A 22,012-nucleotide genomic window follows, 5' to 3' on the forward strand; every position below is an offset into this window, starting at 1 on the left:
AGACTAGCACTACCCTTAGGGAGAGACCACATGAGAGGTTTTCACTTGCAGGTGTTGAAGACTCCAATGAAAGTTTCATTCGCTCTCATCAACACCCAACTCTGAATGCTTATCCCTTACCATTCGACAAGCCCACAAAGACTCGTCATGAGCAGAATCCCCAACAAACCAACACTTGTGCTGGCCATCAATGCAATCCCCAACACAGAATAGCCCTACTACCAACTCCAACAACCTTCCCCCAGCCACCTTGGCCACCAACAGGCCCCCAAGACCTTCTTCCACACCACCACCAACACCTCCATGGAAACCACAGACGTCCTTGTCACCCACGTCTTCGGTGCATGCTACAGCCTGCTACCTACGACGGTGAGTGCCATGGGACTGGCACTCGTCTAGGAGGGGGGTAATGTTAACCCTCAAACGAACGAAGGTGGAAAATCCGGAAAAGCTAAAGTAGAAGAAAAAGACAAAGGCCAAGGAAAAGAGAAACAGAAGACAAAGACGCACAAGGAGAAGAGTCTTAAATAAGGGAGAAAGGCGCACAAGGAAAAGCGCAAGTCAAAACTTTTGTAAAAGAGCGCAAGTGCATCATGGTTTAATTCAAGGAGCGCCACGCTCTCACCCGTGCAATTTGTAAATGTAGATGGGCGGTGGAAAGGAAGCTAGGAAGATAGAAGGACAATGGGAAAAAGGGCCAAGGCTACGGCCGGCCATATAAAAAGGGGAAAAGGGGATGACCGCCCAAAAGGGATTTAGGGTTTTGTATATAAAGTTGAAAAGTGAATGAGAAGCTCATTCTTGTGTGTGGCCAAAAGTAGCTCTCCTATTCTTCTTCTTCTTGTTGTTCTTGCTTGCTTGAGCTTGTGCTTGAGAGAGGGAGTGTGAGAGTGTGAGGGAGTGAGTGTGTGAGGGTGAGAGACCGAGGAGGAGAAGCTCTCCATCTTCTCCTCTCTTCTTCTCTTCTCTTCTCTTTTCTTGTCTTGCTCATGGAAATTGAGCTTGGAGCTTGGAGCGGGAGGATCGAGCTTGCTTGAAGCTTGCATTTGGATCGTGGAGCTACCGGAGTGCGTGGGAGAGGAGGTAACTCGAACGGCACAGAGGTAAGCTCACTACACCCGTAGATATGGATGGCGCGTCGGCTATGTGAGAGGTAGCCATTAGTGCTCGGCTTGGAACGCTTGAATCAATAAGCAGTCCATGGGTCTTGGTGGTTGAGCGAAAGCTCCCACAATAGACTTGGATTAAGGGAGCACATGATTGATATGGGTCTTTCCGCCTAGATCTGGCACGTAGGTGAAGTGACTCTACATTTTGATTATATTGTTGTTGGGACACAATAAAATCTTTGTGAAGATTATCTAACCATAAAATGCTGAGTAGAATACACTATATTCAAGTGAGATTGGCATTCAAGCCATGACGGATTTTATGCGAAAACATCGTGCATATCATAGTTAGGACAAATGGGTTAAAGGAACCAATCCGTGGAATGCACATGCATTTTTTTCATAGGATAGGCTTAGATTTTTTAACATTAATTAGATTAGGAAAAAAATTTATTCAAGAAAATTTTAAAAAATAAAAAACACAAGCTACTCTCACTTGCATGTAACGACCATATCCTACATTCTACGCAATGGTAAGTGATCCATCACTTGAATGTGCTTCATGGGATGCAAAGCCATAAAAATGATAGGTTTCCACTCTAACTTTACTAATTTCCATCAATTTTTACCATGGGATACATTGGCATATTGTAGATTGGGAGTTTGACAGTACCTAGCTAGTTGTTGTCAATACTGACTACGTGTAAAGACTCTTACTTGCGCATATCGATGCTATTCATGATTGGCATGGAAAGATACATGTAAGGGTCATGACAAAATGTGTAATTTATTGTAGCTAATTCATATTTTCTGATTTTGGAGCTTGATATAAGAAGCACATGAATGCAATCACACCCATAATAACTAGGTGCATTACTTGCTTGTAGTGATTTTTGTGCATAATTGGAAAAGGGTAAAGAACATGATTTCGTGATCATCACATCAGCACGATCTCGTGATCATCACTCTCTTTACACTCAGCCAATTCCCCTTGACTACTCAGACCAACCCTTGTAACCTTCATTGCTACTCAAAGAGGTTAAAACCCCTTGATCATCTTCATGTATGTCAACTCAAAGAAATCTTTGTTGTCGTGACCCTCTCGAAGTGATCATCATCTTGGAGGAATCTTTGGTTCTTTTCCTTGAATTGATCGACCTTGGTGATTAGCTCAGACCAAGCAACAATGAGTGCTCAAAATGACTATTTTGCCCACACTCAGACCATCGTTGTGATAGTTCACATCACCATTTAAAGCAATAATCACCATTATTGCTAGCACATAATCACCATTCATACCATAATCACCATTACTCAGATCACTCACCATCATCACTCAGACCAATTAGGAGAATGCACGTGGCATGTACTTGGACCATTGTATTCCTTTTGAGACATATGACTTGGATCATCACCTAGGGGTCTTTGAACCATCATCACTACCATGCTCACACCATCATCACCCTCTTCTTAACACTTGGACAAGAAAATTAGTGTGTTCACTCAGACCATCTTGTCTTTGGACACTTGGAGCATCATCAGGCCATCATCTTCATTGCATTGATATCAAAGTGACAATCATCACCATCATTATCACCACCATCAGGCCAATCATTGAAGTCATCAATCCGAGCACAACAACATTATCATTGTTGCCTATTCAAAGCAATGTGAAACATAGCACTTGACTAACATCCAACATCACCACTCGAACCAACAATGCCCAACATAACCACTCAGACCATCAACTGACATCCAATGCTACCTCGCACCAATCATCCTCACCCTTGCTATTTGAATTATCAACATGCCATAGAAGCTTCTTGGGAGCTTATAGGAGTTTCCAAAGAGAGTGTTTCACATGCTTGCTTTTTTCAAAACCACTATATAAGAACTTCCATTAAAACCACATTTATACTAAAAAATCGGAGTGCTCTCAAGATTCAATCATTCATATTGGTAGAGCCTAGCCAAACAAATACCATGCCTCAAAACTCTCAACAGCAATGGCATAGTTCTTCTCACAAGGTACTTCTTAAAATCCTCTTCTTTTCTTGTTTTTGAAAAGTTGTGTTGCATACTGATCAACTTCTGCAAGAAATTTGAATTTTTTCCCAAGGAAACTATGGTTGGGAGGTTATTGTTCCTAATTTGACCATTGAAGAGATGCGGAATAGATCTAGCACGCAAAAGAAGTGACCCTAAGTATCGATTTGGGAGATTGTGACCATCAAATTTTGTAGATGGGGGTGGTATATCTTGAATAGCTTGTGATTTGGGATCAAAAAGTCAGAGTAGCATCTCATCACAAGACCATAGTATAACTTTGTACCTCAAGTGACAACAAACAATACATATTTCTAGGAAAAGAACCAAAGAGCCAAACCTCCATCATGAACACTTTAAAGGAGTATGCATGACCATGAAGTCACATTAACCACTACCTCATCTAGGAAAGAGAGGTTGTGATAACACACATACTAGAATCCCCAATTACCCTTCCGAGAGTAGAGCAGTAATGCTGCTATTGGATCAAGAGCTTAAGTGATCTTGGGACTAAGGCCTCAATAGGTTGCATCCGGAAGGGTAATTGGGGATTCTAGTATGTGTGTTATCACCAAACTTATCTTCTTTCCTAGATGAGGTAGTGGTTAATGTGACTTCATGGTCCGCTGCATATTCCTTAAAGTGTTCATGATGGAGGTTTGGCTCTTCATTACTCTCCTAGAAATATGTATTGTTTGTTGTGGCTTGAGGTACAAAGTTATACTATGGTCTTGTGATGAGATGCTACTCTGACTTTGATCCCAAATCACAAGCTATTCAAGATATACCACCCCCATCTACAAAATTTGATGGTCACAATCTCCCAAATCGATCTTAGGGTCACTTCTTTTGCGTGCTAGATCTATTCCGCATCTCTTCAATGGGTCAAATTAGGAACGATGACCTCCCATCATAGGAAGTATTTATTTTGTCTCAAGGATTGTTTGCACCCCTTGGGTAGAAGAACATTGTAAGTAGCAAGAAATAAACCACAAAAAGGACATACCATTTCAAGAACCATAACACAAGAATTATCAACCTTGTAGGCCTTGTGAGAGCATAGAGTCATTAAGAATGTGTCCATCCTTGACCATAGACCTCACGACCAAATAAGGAAGATTGCAATAAGGACAAGGATAGAACAAAACAAGGGAACTTGAGTAGTAGGAGTGCCGAAAGTGAGAAGGTCATAGTTATGATGCATATTGGTTTTCTATGGTTGAAATTGATTCCTAGTGTTTTAAAATGGTTCGTTCTATTAAAAATGTCAATATGAATAGCAAATCTTAATCATTTATGCACATTGAAAACAGACAAAAGTGCAATTTTATGCTAAATCATCAATTTTATGAGTTCCGTCATGACAAATTGTGTTTCCATGGAGAGAAATCGGAAGTAATAATGAATCTCAATAATATTAAGTATCTCACATCAAAAAATGAAAAAAAATAAATTTTAATTACAAATAATCGTGAAAAATAGAGAAAAAATAAGTTTAATTAAGAAAAAAGTAGATATCACACGTGGAAAATTATGAAAAATTAGGGCTATGTTTATGCAAGTATAATGGAGGTAGGACATGATAATTTACTTTAACTTTCTCCCATTTGTATGTTTTAGCGTGTATTTATTGCTTACATTATGAAGAAACATACATGGATATATCTCTTAACCTACCCATTGCAAGAAAAATCCTAAATGGTAGGGAGAGAGAGAGAGTTTTATGTGCTAAATCTGGTTCAAAATAAAAAAAATTGATGCAATTTTTATATAGGTTTTGATCTTATTTTAAATATTAAGAGGTATAGTAGTACGAAGTAGTTCGCACTGCCTTATCATTGTAGCAAAGTTGCAGTTGTTAGTGAGGAAAAATCATGGAAAGAATGTTTGAGCACATTCACAATGATGATTTTGTTTGAGTAAAATGTTTGTGCACTGAAAGTCATCCACTTTGCATTGCATCGACATGGTATAAAGAAAACTATCTCCTGGATACGTAGCACTTGGTTTCAAATTATTGGCCCATGATGAGCGTGAGGCTCCCTATGTTGTAGGTTTAGTATAATCATTTCCTTGGGAAATGATTTGGTGAGGAATATAATATCTCTTGGAATGAATATTATGAAGAGTGGACTTTGTGTATATGTGTTATATGTTGAGACGATGCATCTTGGGGACAATTCCTAGGGTGTAGGAGAGCTAAAGTGGGGCCACAATTATAAGCTAGGGGATGCTCCCTTTGTTTGTGTTATGAGGTGCTAGCCATCTATATGTTTGGGTACTCCCTCTACTTGGAGTCAAGAAGGCATCACATATTAGACTACAATCTAGAGATTGTATCTACAAACACGTTCTTTCCATAAATCAATTTACAATGTCTATATGCTCATAGCTGCGAGGCCATGAGGGTAGTTTGGTGAGTTTAGGAAGCCCGACTAGAGCTTTATAACCAGTGTTGGACTGGTTTTAGGTCCCAATAGGTGGTGTATTTTCCGAGAGCTATTGAGAAGTGTAAGTTCCTAAACCTTGGTTAATTAGGGACTAGTTAGCTAGTTTATATCAAAGAGCATCGAGATAGACCCATTCTTTCTTGATAAACACCGTCAAGCCAAGATTCAAAAACAAAAAAGAGCCAAAAATATAGCAGCTCGATATCCCTAAGAGGGAGAGGTCTTAGTGACCCTAGTGCCACAAACAATCCATTAGGAGGAGGAAGCTCAAGTGCCCCCCTTCTCCCACTAAGTCAACCCACCTCAAGTGGAGATGAAATACACCATTATAAACTTCTATAGAAAATCCAATTGTCGTTATAGTGCAATCTATTGTAATTCTTGGAGGAATGCCAAATTTTCCAGCTTTAGGTTTCTCTCTACCTAGCTTTAATTGGTTAGTGGAGGAGGATGCGGAGCTTCACATTAGTGAGTTTCAAAAACTCATGTTCAATTTTTTAATTCAAGACGAGGGACATCTAATGATGTTCTTTGACATGATCCTAAAAGGAAGGGTTGCAATGTGGTATTGTTAAAATATTGAGGATGCATGCTAAGAAGGATCACTGATGAGCAAATAGACAATCATAATGAGACATAAACATTGACAAAGAAGAGCAACTGATATTATCCAAGCATAATGCAAGTACAACTGATGAGTATGGATGATGGAGTGAGTGTGGGGATGAGTGCCTTTTATAGGCTTACAATAGGTGGTATTGGTAGGTGGAGAAAGGTGGAAAGTGACCATGGTATTCACCAACTGTGGTTTTAATAAACCATGCATACATGACCTAGTCTAAGGCTTTGTTTGCAATGTTTTTCTTTGCCTTATTTTTTCCTTGCACAGAGGCTACGGTGGATGTGATTACACATTTCTCAACACCCCTCCTCAATCACAACCAAGAAAGACATTGAGTATACAGAGGGCTGTCATGAGTAGAACCTTGCTAAGTTTAGACATGGAAAGAACCAACCATACAAAGCTAGAGGTTGTCACAAGGCCTCACTAAGTGTGTAGAGGCTGTAGTGTGCAGATATTACATGAGGAGCATAGAAGCTTATGGTGGGAACATTAGGCAAGTCCACATTTTAAACTTAAAAAAGTCTATCAGAAAATGAGCTACAAAAGAGGGACTAGTGAGTCCTATCCTTTTGTTCTTGGGGTTCTTCTTCTTCTTCTTCTTCATTGTTGTCTTCATCTTCTTTGAATGTAGCAAGATATGCTCTTTGAGACCTTTTCTTAGCATAGAAAAATTTCTCAACATGCCCAGCTTTCTTACAAAAGTCACAAACTACGCTCTTATTCCCTTTCACACATAGGAGTTTTTGGTCTCCTCTTGCGATGCTTGTTTCTCCCTTGCTCTTGATCTTATTTTCCTCTTCCAGGAGAGAGGCTTTGATATCCACAAGTTTGGCTTTGGCATGTTGATTAATGTGGTAGAAAAATTATCAAACTCAGGTGGAAGACTCTTGAGAAGCACTCCAATGCAAAAGTCTTCATCCATCTTCAAGTTAATTCCTACAAGTTGTGTCAACAAGATTTCCATATAATTCAAATGAGTTGTAAGTGAGGTACTACTTTTCATGTCAGGCCTAAAAAATTCAATCAATAAACCATATTTGGGGGATTTTGAATGAGCTCCAAACAGGGTTTCTAATAGATCCCATGTCGCATGAGAGGTTTCACAATCATCAGCATGATGAATGTAGCTATCATCAAGTTTAAGATTGATAATAGCTTGAGCATTATCATCATTTTTATCCCATATGAGTAAAAGTACAGCTTCCCTTGGTCTCTTCTCTTGACCACTTGTGATTGACCACAAGCCTTTCTTCATCAGGATCAGTTTGATCCTAGTTTTCCATGTATAGAGTCCAATACTGTTGAATCAAGCTGTCAGTGAGTCCTTGCCCATGTTGAGATTGCAAGATAAGCAACAAATCAGCTCCAAAAATTTCAAATTTTAGTTGAGCACAAGTTCCAAGAAGCACTAGGTGATTAGTATCAAGAGATACTAGGTGATTAGGTGACTAGTATGCCCTTTGAACTTAGGATCTTCAAGGTCTTGCAAGTCAGAGTCTTCCCCTCCTTGATTTGATACTGGAGTAGCACAAAAAACTCAGGTTTGATAAGAGGCAAAGCTGATTGTGTTAGATAACATGAGTGCTAAAAGCACTAGATGAGTGTCAATGGACATTGTGCTTGTATCTTCTTGGATTAGTTGCAAATCTGTCAAGATCTCCCCTCCTTGCTAGTAAATCACTTGAATGCTTGGTGAAATGAGGTTGTGGTTGCTGAAGGCTGAGTAATTCTCAATAGCAAAGACTTGAGTTTACCAAGATTAAGCCACGAGAAGTGAAGTTTGAATGTTAATGGCTATGATGTTGATGCTTGAGATCCTCAAGACTTCAAAAAACTTCAAGAACTTCCTCTCTTTGCTGGATAATAAGTAGGCCATTGAATCAAAGTGGAAAGAACTCCAATTGACTAAAAAGAGTGAGAAAATGTTGTGAAAGAGACTGCGATTAGGGTTAACAGACCCGACTGGTTTTTCAGCTATTACAACACGTACAGGCAATTATATGACCAAAGATTTGATGAGGAGATAGCTTACATAGTAAGATTCTAAAGCCTTATGATTCTCACCAACATTGTAGGGCATACAGACTACATGCAACATATGATGACAGAGACACAAGCACAAATAGGAAGCGGGCTAAAGAAAACACAATGGTGAAGTGACAAGAGGTTAATGTCATCATGCGAGGTGATAGGCAGCTGCTCCTAGAGCTGAGGAGGATTTTCCTAGAAGGAAGAAGCACAAGCTAAAATGGCCTGGAGGGGGAGATTCAAATCCTCCACTGAATGTGGGTAGCTATGGAGGTAGGTGAGAGATTCATGGGAAAGTGAAGGGAGCCAAAATTTCAAACTGAAGTGACCCAATCAATGGCCTAATGACTCATTACCTTGAAACCCACTCTGATACCATGTTAAAATATTGAGGATGCATGCTAAGGAGGATCACTGATGAGCAAATTGACAAACATAATGAGGCATAAACATTGACAAAGAAGAGAAACTGATATTATCCAAGCATAATGCAAGTACAATTGATGAGAATGACTGATGGAATGAGTGTGGGGATGAGTGCCTTTTATAGGCTTATAGTAGGTGGTATTGGTAGGTGGAGAAAGGTGGAAAGTGACCATGGTATTCACCAACTGTGGTTTTACCAAACCATGCATAGATGACCTAGTCTAAGGCTTTATTTGCAATGTGTTTCTTTGCCTTGTTTATTCCTTACACACAAGCTATGGTGGATGTGATTGCACATTTCTCAATAGGTATCACAACTTAGAAGTCGGTACCATAACCACAATCGATTTATTTTATGTAACCTTTCAAAGGGAATTTGGCCCTGAGAGAGGTGGACAATTTTGGCTATGTGTGCTAAATGTGATACCAGAGCCCCATGAACATGTTGTAGCATATGCCAAGAAGATGAAAGAGCTCTTTTGCAGATTGCAAGCCTCTATCCCTATCCCACATGTTGTCCAAATGCAATATTTCTTACATGGATTGGACTTCAATATCCAAGTATAGTTGAGTAGTTCCCTCTAGTGGATATAGATACTACTATAATCCAAGTAGAGGAAGTAGAGTCTTGCTTAAGCAGCCTATACATCGAGGGAAAATCTAAATTTGAGCCCTAGTCTTGATAATAATTTGGGATTGGTTGGTGGAGATCAAGGTGCAAACAGTACCCTTGTGACCAACCTGAATGGTAGAGAAAGCATGATGTAGAATGTGCCTTTGTTGCTAGCTCCTCCAAATGTCATTAAGCTAACAACTAGCCAAAGATCTCCTTTTGTAAACCAAGGGTCAATAGTACACAAAGCACCCCCTTTGCAAGTTGTGCAACCTAGTGGGGGGGGGGGGGGGGGGGGGGGGGGGAAGTAGCTCCTGAAGCCATTGGTTATATGAGTCATTTATGTCAAACATTGTAGAGAAAGTAAAATATATGGTGAAACATTATACATATATGATCATTGAGCAATACCCCCAGATCACTGTAAATGTTAATTTTTTACAATGCAAGCAAAATCTGATGGGGACTAGAAAGCTTGATGATGTGGGTCCATCATGATTCAGCTGTAAGCGGTGTGACAGATAGCATTCCCCTTGTGATTGTCCTAATATCAAAAGAAATATATGTGGAAAGTTTGGTCACTTAGCCACTACCTATTAGATTAGGGTTAGTTCTCTCTAGTAAGGTAGTTAGCAACTTGGGCCTATGAACCATCATGCAAATAACAAGAATACTAAAGGAGAGGGCCCTAAGCAAATTTTGCAAAGTGATAAAACTATACTCAAGGAAATGCCTAGTGGGGTAAGTCTAGTTGAAACTTTGCCCAATCTGTGAGAATTTATCTCCTAACAATGTTAGGCTAACAATGTTAGGGTAGTAACTAGAGGTCAAAAACTAAAAGACAATCAAAAAGGTGACCCTAGTACGAGCAAAAAGGTAACCCTAAATCTAGCATATAAGAAGTTGTTGGATGCCAAAGAAGGTCCTCTTAAAAATGATGGTGTTTTAGAGGAGCATGTGGTAAAAAGAAATGAGAAATTGAAATAAAATGAAAGTACTAAGATTATCAAGAAGCCAAAAAAGCTGCTGGTGTGGAAAGAGAAGAGAGTAGTGGTAAACTTCTATGAATTTGACCTAGCAAACACGCTATGTGAAGTCAAACTAGATGTGAATCTGCTACAACTAATCCAATTGTCTCACTGAATGTTCATAAGGAGTTCAAGGAAATCCTATGAATGGGTTATGCTATAGAACCTTTTGGCGCCCATCAAGTGGGTAGTGAATGGTGGGATCATGTAGAGAAGCACTACCCTAGGATGCAAACATATGTCGATGGAATCCCGATAGAAAATGCAGTGGTGGACCCCAGCTTAAACATTATGTATATGGATTTATTAGCGAGGCTAGGTTTATCAATCCAAAAGAATGTCATGACGGTTTTAAATGGTTGATGATATCCTAAGGCAATCGGAACGAATGGTAGCACAAGTACATGTGACAATTGCTAATATTGAGTGCATCCTTGACTTTTATGTCATCCAATTTGCTGAGAGGCCAAGCTATCAATTGTTTCTTGGACATCCATGGATATTACATTCCGATTGTTTGGTGGATATCCCAACTGTTTGACTGATTTTTGGGTGTTGTTTAAAGAGAATAATTCTAGATGCATACCCTGAGCACTCATTGGATGAAAGGACATTACCTCCCACTACAGGATGGGAGGCACTTGAGGGAACTTCAGCTCTTGGAACCTCAAGTTTCAGTGATTTTGAAGAGGATTCTACTACTGAGGAGTTTTACCATATGTGTTTAAATGAGTCAATAGAGGCAAAGGACATGATTCATGATGTTGATGTGATAGAGCTGGATCTTGGGACTCCTAATGATCCATGCTCCATTGAACTCAACGTTATGTTATCCACTACTAGTTGATGATATGGTACTCCTACAAGAGTTTAGGGATATATTTGCATGGAGTTATGATGAACTGAAGGGCATTCCCCCCTTTGTTACCATGCATATGATCCCATTGAAGGAAGGTAGTAAATCAATGAGGCAGAAGGTTAGACATATGTTTTTTGAGTTGAGAGAGCCTCTTTTTGAGGAATTGATGTGTTTAAGGAAGGCAGGTCTAATATTTCCCATTGAACATATAGAATGATGCTCACCGACGGTAATAACAAAGAAAAAGAACAATCAAATTCACTTATGTGTTGGGTTTAAGAAATTGAACAAGCAAATGATGAGGGGCTATGATCCTCTACCCTTAATGAATGAGATTTTAGATCAATTGGCAGAGCAAGAGATATACTCTTTCATATCTAGTGGTCATAAGTGAAGAGGATAAGGTAAAGATGATGCTCATTACAATTTTTAGTACTTTTGTGTTGAGGGCTGAAATGATGAATGGGTTGCCTCTTACCCATCCAACCTCCAATCCTCACTAAGAGAACTAAGAGGGGCACCACCTAGCCAAAGGGACGATGGGCTAGGACATCTCTTTCTCAAAGAGAATCAAAAGAACCAAGACACAAATTTACAAGAGAGAATATATGCACTAGATACTCTATTAGAATATTAGAGAGAGAGATGAGAGGGGAGGGAGACAAGAGGAGAAGAGGTAAAGGAAGCTTGCCATTATGAGAAGAGGTAGAGAAAGCTTGCCATTATACTACATAATAAAAGGACTTACTCATAGCTTACCTCAAAGAGATGAGGGTATTCTAGAGTGCTCTCATGTGCTTGTCATTGTCCTCCCCCCTCTTATTCTCCATGGGCTCTTTATATAGCCTCCATGAGGGATTAGATTAAGCTAATCTTCTTGATTAACATAATCCTATATGATGTATGGCATCTTTAAAAATATGGAGAATAGTGGATGGTACAAGTCTCCACCTTGGTCATCATGCAAGAAGCCAAGGGTGGTGGTAGACAAAATAGAGAAATAGAGCTAGATTACAAGAGGTGGGTGCCCAAAGCACATTATTATAATATATTTACAAGAAGGATAGAATGGAAAGTTGGTGTGGTAAAAGAGAGAAGCAAATTGCATGTAGCCAGCATTCTGCGCCTTCATAACTTCAAATCCGTGAAGAATCTGAAAAAAGTTTCTTCTGCAACTTTGTAGACCAGGTTGAAATCGATCGGGTAATGGGAAAATTTTCTTGAAATTCTATTTTTCTTGGGAGTTATTGAGATTATAAAAAATTGCTTCCAAAAGTTGCTTTGACTTTAGTCCCCCATATATATATAAATATATATAAGCATGTGACAGAAGGGGTCCATGCTTGTAAGCTTTTGTGTAAGATCCAAATGACACCATGATGTGGATATTAACTTGTGTGCTAGGGTGAGGTGTCCTCTAATGATGGTGATAGATTTCAAATCTTAGTGATGCAGGCGGAGCCCATGTGTAGTTGGAGGCTAGTCCTTTGAAAAATCTATGCACTCACTCAACTCCTAGGTGTAATCCATTTTCATCTTCACTAAGATAACCATTCCTTTTACCCTTTACATTAACATGCCTCCTAAGTACTTGTTCCCCCCATTTGCTAGAGTTATCATAATCAAGAAGCAATGTAGCATACCTAGTGCTTGAAGAGTAAACCCAAAGTGATATGGTAAGCTCTTGATAGGGTTTTGGCCAAATTTTGTGGTAATAATCTGAGTTGTAAAAAACCTGGATCAGTGTACCATGTGATGGCTTTTGGCCTATGTAATGCTTTTGAGTCTTGGAAAAGAATGGTTGATAAGACGTTTTCTAATATATCACTTGAAGAGCTAAAGGTTTTCATAGATGATTTAGGGATAGCTACCATGACCCGTCATAGATAGTTGGCTATTCTATGCACGTGCTTTGAGCGATGTCGTGAGTATTGCATAGTGTTAAATCCTTGAAAGTGTATATTTGGGGTCCTTATGGTTTGCTATTGGGTCATGTTTTGAGTGTGGCTGGTATTGCCACTGGCCTTGAGAAGGTGGTAGTTGTTATTGTGTCCCTAAGCCCACCCACTTGCCCTAGAAAGTTCATAGTTGTGTTTCATCATGGGATACTATCATTAGTTCATTCATGCATTGATTGAATATTCATTACCCTTGACAAATCTTTTATCTCACAACTGTAAGAGAGGGGGATTTAATAACAGGGAAATACTAGCTACACTGGCTGGTATATAAGGTGAGAGAGACTTAATTTTTCATTATCTGATAAATATACAGGTCTTCTTTCTCAATTTTCCCAAGAAGTACCTGCACCTGCAAACGAGTTTTGGGCTTCGAATCACTAGGAGGCGGGCAAAGTTCCCCCCGAGCCGGGTTGTGCACCCCTTCAGGGTCTTTGATGGCAAGGGGGGTTACCCCTCTTTTGTCTTGCCACCTGGCCTGGCATCAGGCTTTTCCTCCCCCGGAATATACATAGCAAACATTTATTAATTAAACACCCAACATGAGATGCATTTTAGGAATCAAAATTTTGGGCTTTTCATGAAGTTCATGGAATTGGAATGGGGAATAGGGATAGAGAGCTTACCAGCAGTGACTCACTGCCTACTCACTCTTATACAATGGATTTCTTAGTCAATTCTTGGCTCAGCCAATTCACAAGAAGCCAAATGGGTTATGGGTAAGCAAAAATATAATCCCAATGAAGCTTTAGCATGAGTAAAATCCATTCCAATGTCATAAGATCAAATGGGAATGATTGAGATTAATATTCAGCATGCATACAATGTTTGGGACTCCTATTACCTACTTGGACTCATACATTCTCTCAAACAAGTGGATAGGATTCAACAAGAGTCTTAATGGGAGAGAATGAGAGCCAAGAATCGGTTACCTTGAGTCGTTTGAAGAAGAAGGCAGCCATTAATGCCACTTCAGTCCTTCATGAGAGCTCCAATTTGATCCCACATGCTCCATAGCTCCAAAATGGTTGTGCTCCGTCAAGAAAGGATGAAGTCAAGCTTGGGGAAGAAGGATTCTTCCATGGGGAAAGGGTATTGCTTGCATAGACTAATCAAGGGGTTGATTCCTTTCAAATGAGCACTCCATAATGTCTTCTTGCTTCCAAGAAGCCTTCAAATCTTGAGAATGAGCTCCAATGTGGCTGTAGCTTGGGGGTAGGATGGCTCAGGACCTTCCCATGAAGAGCTCTTGCTGAAATTGAAGCTCTACTTCCATAGCCATGGCTGCCCACAAGTGCATGTCTTCAAATCTTTCTTCTAATCTTCTTCCCATGCTTCTTGATGGTTGAAATCTTGAGCTAGGCTTGAAGAGGGACTCCCAGGACCAAGAAAAGACCAAAATCTTCAAGATTTTTGAGCTTGATGCCAAGCTTCCATCGCTGCAATGGACTGCACAAGATCAAGGTTTCTTGAAGTGGGAAGAGGAGTCCAAAAAGCTGAGAAAGCCTTCAATCTTGACTAAGGGACTTGCCAAGAGCTGGGAGTGAGAGCCAGGAAGGAGAGAAGGGCTAGGGTACTGTCAAGTAGGCCAAGAAGCAACCCGCATTTTGCGCCGGAATTTACGGGGCTGCTCCTGGAGGGTTGGAGATGACCACCACACCTCAGCCCTACTTGATTTGTGGCTCTTGAGCTTCAGAGATGGAAGGGGAAGGGCTGATGCTTCGTGGAAGAAGGGGGAGAGCAAGATTTGGGCCTGGTTTCCTCCATGGGATCTTGTAGGAAGCTTGAGGAATGAGGAGAGAGAAGACCCTCCCTGAAAAGTAGCCCTAGCTAGACTTTCTTCTAACTCCTGTGACCACGGTTACTAAGAGTTTACCTTCAAAATGGGCCAAAAATGACCCACGAGCTTCCAAAATTGGTCTTCCTCCCTCCAAACTTGGTCCAAGCCGCCATTAATGCTCCTGCCTATGGTCCTTGTGGTCCAAAAATATTTGGGAATTCCCCTACTACTCCATGTACCTGTGTACTTGTGACTCAAAATTTCATGTGACTAGAAAATTGTAACTGGGTAAAATGAGAGACTAACTGGGACCAAGAACCTAGGCTCTATGCCAATTGTCAAAGAGAGGAACTGGGAGGGAGAAAGAGGATAGAGAAGACTGCAAAGAAGAAGAAGAAGAAGAGTAGAAGGGAGAGAAAGACAGTTATGAGGAGAGAGAAAGACTAGAAGAGAGGGAAGGAAGACATGGAAGCTTGGAGAGCAAGGTGAAGGAGAAAGAAGACTTGTATATTTATCAGATAATGAAAAATTAAGTCTCTCTCACCTTATATACTAGCCACTGTAGCTAGTATTTCCCCGTTTATTAAATCCCCCTCTCTTACAACAACCATGTTTTTGAATGGAAAAAAACATGCAAAGTGGCATTTGAATATGTTAAAATGGAATTATCCAAAGTGCTGGTTTTAAAAGCTCCAAAAAAGGGTGAGATTTTCTATATATTCACGATTGTGACAAGGCATAGAGTTGTTGCCTATCCCAAATTTGGGAGAGACACAACTTTATCATTCCATAACATTCACAAGCCGAAAGTTGGGAATTTTAGAGCCTCATTATAGCTATTGGAGAAGGTTGCTTGGCTATGGTGTTTCTCACCAAGAAGTTCAGACACTATATTCTTTATGAAAAGGTGATGTTCTTTACCAAGGAGAGGGATTGCACTTATTAATAAAAAATCCCTAGGTAAGAGTGAGTTGATATTAGTGACTATTGTGAGGATTTATGCAAAATTGATGTAGCCTCTATTCCATCATGGTATACGTCTATCACGCATTATCTATCAACTGGCTACCCAATAGAAACTATTTCTAAATCTGAGAAGAGGAAGATTAAGCAGCAAGAACTTTGCTTTTCGATAATTAACATGTGTCTTATATAGGAAAGGTGTGGATGAGATTTATCATTATTATGTGTGGTGCCTAATAAGGTACCCTTTTTTCTAGAGGAATGTTATGATGTAGCATATGGAGGCCATTTTGCTAGATGGCTCACCGTGCCCAGATAGCTTTACGTGCTGGCTATTGGTGGCTAATGATTTTTCAAGATATTTTTTCATATGTTAAGTGTTGTGATGAATGTCCGAGACACGATGTAAGGGAAAATCGTAAGCGGTTGCTTAATCCTATTCTTGTGACTTTGCCCTTTGAGAAGTGGGACTTTGATTTTATTGGGCATGTGCATCCTTTGTCTACTACAGGGAAGCATTATATTATTGTGGTGAATGTATTACTTTACAAAGTGGTCTGAAGCTCAAGCTACAATGAAGAACAATGCCAAGAAAATAACTAGTTTTAATATGGAAGAAATTGTCTGCCATTCCAGTCTACCTAAAGAACTTGTGTCCGACCACGGGACATACTTTTTGAATAAGGTAATAGAAACCTTGAATGAAGCTCTGAAAATTAAACATAATAAAACCATCCTATATAATCCCCAAGAAAATGGACAACTAGAGAGTACTAACAAGCAACTTGTAGGGATTTTATCCAAGTCTGTATCTAATGGTAAGCGTGACTAGGACAAGAAACTTCATGTGGCTGTTTGGGCTTATAGTACTACGTTCAAGAGAGTAACAGGCCACACCCATTTAAGTTTGTATATAGGAAACAGTGAGTCTTGCCCTTGGAAATTGACTTACCCATTTTGAGGTTTTCATTGAACCATCCCTTGGGTGAAGAAGAAGCATTGCAAAAAGAAAGGTTAACCTCCCTAGCACATCCTAATGAGATCCAAGTGTAGGCTTTGTTACATCAAGAGGTAGGGAAGAAGAGGATGAAAGTGCTTCATGACCTTCGATCTAAGAGGTAAAATTTTGTGAAGGTTCATTTGGTCCTATATTATGATGCACGTCACGAGTTATTTCCTAGCAAGTTAGAATCCAAATGGGATGGCCTTTATAGGATAGTCCATATAGAAAAAAATGGCTCTATAGCCCTTTTAACAAATTTGCAAGGGGTAGAGTTTAAAAATAAAGTGAACTTTAATAAGTTGAAGCCCTATTATGTGTAGGGACTGATGTCATATTTAGTGCATTTGCAGATCTTCCAAGATCCAACTTAAACTTGCAATAGGTGCCGAGGAAATTAGATTGGTAGAATCATTCCTTATCTTGAACATCCATATTTATAGTAGTGTTACCACCAAGGTTGAGTGATCTGGTAGAGTAAGGTTATCATATTATTGAGTGGCAAGACAAATCTTTCACATGGGATATTAAGGTCTACTACCAACATTTTCATAGGGTTCTTATTAGCATTCTTATTGAGTTTAATGAGGAAGGAGGGATTATACCTATCATACATCCTCTCTCTCATCTTGACTTTGACTACCATAAGTATGAGTGACAAAGCTTCATGAGGACCTGCTAAGAATGTGAGTGTCAATATGGTTATTAAAGATCCTCGACGTAGAGTTGTTATGAAAATAGGAGTTTATTTAGGCACTAATTTTACGAATAACATGGCAGAATACAAGGCCTTGATCATGGAGTTAAATCTAGCCAAACATGGCAGTATTCACCAATTATTAGTAAAAGATGACTCACACTTAGTGATCAATTAATTAAAGGGGATATATAGCATGAGGGATCCTATTCTGCGGATGTATCATCATGCAGTCTTGGATATACTTTAAATTTTTGAGAGAGTGACTTGTCAGTCAATTCCTCATCAATGGAACTACTTTCTGGATGCATTGGTAAATTATACTATGATCCTAACAGATTATTATAATTTTCCAATCTTATTAGCCTAGGACTACTATGGGGACAGCTTTTGGTGACATGTCTTGTTATAGCCTCTGATTGTTAGTATGGGTGATGAGCCAGGTAGTGATTGACCATCTTCTTATTCTTTCATGGATACATAGAATCTTTCAATGCTATATTTTCTAGACACCCCTTGTCATTTATGTAGGGGGACTAGTTATCATTTGATGCATTTAGTGTAGGGCCTAAGCGGCCCATCCCTTGGTCTAGTTTTATGCTTCAATAGAGTTTATGTGGGGACCAAGGGTTTTTTTTCAACAGGTTGTTGAATAGTATGCTGAATGGTTATCTTTCATAAGGCCAAGAGGGCCACTCCTTTCATAGTGAAATGCTTTATTTTGTTAAGCCAAGAGGGCCATGTGTCTATTTGGTGTGGGTGAGTTTGATGGTTCTATGTTTTAGTGTTGCACCAAGTAGGTCTGCAAAAGTGCCTAGAGGGAGCCTCTTATTGTGCAGAAGCTTCTTGTGTCCAAGCCTAAGTGTTTTTCTTTCTTTCCAAGATTTGTACTCATTAATCTAAATATATATGTATTTGTGGGAAACTTTCTTCTTTTAGGGACTGGAAAGTTAAGGCATGAAGTCCCAGGGTTTGGTTCATTATATTTGGGGGAGGTCTAAGCAATTTTCTACCTCCTGTAAAGGCATTATCAAGCATTTAAAAATCTATTTTTGAGGTACTTCTTAGTGACCCTATCTTGCTAGCCTATTAGGAAGTTGTTTCTAGGAGCTCTATCAGTTGTGAGGCAGATAGAGAAGCCTACCAAAAAAAATAAAAAAAGAAATAATGAATATATTTGAAATATATATAAGATGTGGAGGTGTGTAAAAAGGGGTTCTAACCCCAAATAAGGAAGAAAATAAAGAAAGAAGACTATCAAGAGCAAATTTTCATTGCATTGCGAAGGCCTTGTAGGTTCTTGGGGTCGAGTCGATGAGCCCAATGCCTTGTTTTTCTAGGGCTAACATTTAGCCCAAAAAAAGGGATAGTTAGAGCAAAAATAAAAGTGAGCAGAAGAAGAAAAGGATTTAGTGTCACCTTGTTGAGAGCTTGGTAGGTTCTTGGGTACTGAGGTAGAATCTAAGACTGATGCTCTATTCTCCTTGGGTCACAATATGCTCAAATCCCTTCTTTTTACACGCCCAAGTATCAAATCTTGAAGTATTAAAAAATACTAAATGAAAAATATCTAAAAATATATGGACCAAGCTATAGGAGTCCTCGCCTCTAGTATAGAGTTCCTAGTCTAGTTGTCCTAAGTCAAGTAGGCATGTCAGACCACCACTTAGGATGACTCTTTTGATAGTTTTTTTAGTCTGTTTGTGTTGGAGCTGTTGGTTAGCAACTAGCTCTAGATCTCTATTAGATTATGCTTGGCCTATCCCTCATGGATCTTCATGCTTTGATTTTGTTGGGCGGGGGGAGGGAGCTATGTTTGTGCCCTGTTGTGTATTCCTATTTGTAGTAGCTTGATGCTTTTCATGGTTTCTATATGTGTAGATTAGTTCATGGATTCAACAGGCTATGTCATCCTATCCTCTTGCAGTCACCAATGAGAGCGAATTTTAAAGCTAGAATTTAAGTGCAAAAATACCTTGAGACTTGTAAAATAGGAATTTTTGTGCAAAATGAAATGGTTATAGATTAAGGAGCTAGGGTTTTTTTGGATGCATTTCAATGCCAAAAATCCAATGCAAGTGTTCGTTCATCAATTGGACTCCATTTGACCCTCCATTTAATGGCCGCAAGGTTTGGCGTTATGAAGCAGCTACTAGATCTAAAAGCCAAAAAGCATGTGATAGAGGCTACGATGATAGATTTTGACTCCAAAAAACCATCTATCCAGGACAATTGCAATCCTGAGCTCATTTGCCTTCTCGACCCGGTCAAAACCACTTCAAGCACGTGTGAAAAGCAAGAAATGAATTAGTTATTTTGAGGATTAATGTTAAGCTTAATTAGTAAGACCAAACTAATTAAAAAAATGAAACGACATGGGGGGGCAAGGGGGCGCATTTTTTTCGGTGCCTCCTCCATCGCCCAAAAATGGAAATCTCAGACTTGCAATGATTCTGCTCCCCCTCTTGGGCATTGGTTTCATCAATTTTTTGTTCTTCAACACTTTGATTCTCGTGAGAAATGATATAGTATCCAGTCATATCAAATTTCATCATTTCTCTCTCCTCTTTCTATCTCACCCATAAACGTGATTCATATGCGCTAAGAGAATGAGGGGAATAGCTGACAATTCATGAGAAAAAATATGAGGAATAGATCAAGAAAGTGCTAAGGAAGCATCAACAGCTCTAAATGGGGATCGACAACTTCCGATTCTCAAAATACGAAGCATGCATATGTGATTTTATAAGTAAGTGGGCTTCCTCTCAGTTTTATGATGCATATTGGTTTCCTATGATTGAAATTAGTTTCTAGTGCTTATTCTATTAGAAATATCAACATGATTAACAAGTCCTCATCATTTATACACATTATTCAAAACACGTGAAATATCCAAAAGTATGATTTTGTACTAAATCATTAATTTTATGAGTTTGATAATTGCAAATTGTGTTCTCATGGAGGGAAATGGAAATTAATAATGATTCTCAACATTCTTAAGTGTTTCACATAAAAAATGAAAAAAATAGAATTTTAATAACAAATAATTATGAAAATTAGAGAAAAAGTGAGTTTTAAATAATTGAGAAAAAATTAAATATCACGCGTGGAAATTTATGAAAAGTTAGATTTATATTTTTACAAGTATAATGGAGATAGGGCATGAGGATTTGCCTTAGCTTACTCCCATTTGTATCTTTTAGTGTGTATTTATTGCTTACATTATGAAGAAACATATATGGAAACACCTCTTTTAGTCTACCCATTGCAAGCAAAGTCCTAAATGTAGGGAGGGGGTATTTTATGTGCTAACTATGGTTCAAAATTTGCTTTTTTTGTAGCACTTTTCATGTAGGTTTTGATACTATTTTAAGTATTAAGAGGTACAGTGGCACGAAGTAGTTTGGTAGCACTGCCTTATCATCGTTGTTAAGTTGTTAGTGAAGGAAAATCATGGAAATAATGTTTAAGAAAATTCACAATGGTGATTTTATTTGATTAAAATGTTTGTGCACTCAAATTTATCCGCTTTGCATTGCATTGTATTGACATGATATAAAGAGAACTATTTTCTGGATGCATAGTAGTTCATTTCAAACTATCGACCCACGATGAGTGTGAGGCCCCCTATGCTATAGGTTAAGTATATCCTTTCTCTCCTCTTTTCTCTCTTTCTCTCTCCTCTTCTATTCTTCTTCCTTCTTCTTGTTCTCTTTCTCTCTCGGTTCAACAATTTAGAGAAGGAAAAAACCACAGTTACCTTTTATTCCAGACTTCTCTCTCTTGCCCATCAAGCTGTTTCCTCAAGCTCCCATGGTGGATTGCCCCCAAATCCCTTCTTCCTGCTGCACCCAGCCCTCAACCTCAACATTTAGCCCTCCCACAAGCTCCCTAGGGCCATTTCCTACCTGGCAAGCACCCTGGTGACTACCTTCAGCCCATCAGGGACAATAGGCAGCAGCCTGCAAAATGCGATGCATTTTGCACTGAGCTGCCTGCCTCTTCCAGTACACCTACCCACCTTCTCCTCCTACTTTGCCACCTCCCCAGCACTCTTGGGCGCTGATTCATCATACCCCTTCCTCTCCCCCTTGGCATTTTGACCCGGGAATCATCTTCCATGGTGAACAGCAGCTGGGACTATTGAAACAGTTTGGGACAGCCATTGATTCTTCTAACCGAAGCTTTCCCTGACCCGGAGAGCTCAACCCCACAAGCCCTTCATCTCGTGAAGGATCTCTCTTGCCCGGATGAAGATATTGAGCTCAGCATGTATGGGAGCTTTGCGGGCAGCCATGAAAGCTTCACTTGACGCTTCCCATTCTTGAAGCTCAAGCTCGGGAATAAGCTTGGGAGCCTTCTTCATCAGCAAGAGCACTCAAATGCTGAAGCACTCTTCTACGGATGCCCAACCAACAACCGGACTCGAT

The sequence above is a fragment of the Lygodium microphyllum genome, chromosome 10, assembly GCF_053477565.2.
Source record: "Lygodium microphyllum isolate KBCC chromosome 10, Lygodium_microphyllum_v1.1.10, whole genome shotgun sequence".
NCBI lineage: Eukaryota > Viridiplantae > Streptophyta > Polypodiopsida > Schizaeales > Lygodiaceae > Lygodium > Lygodium microphyllum.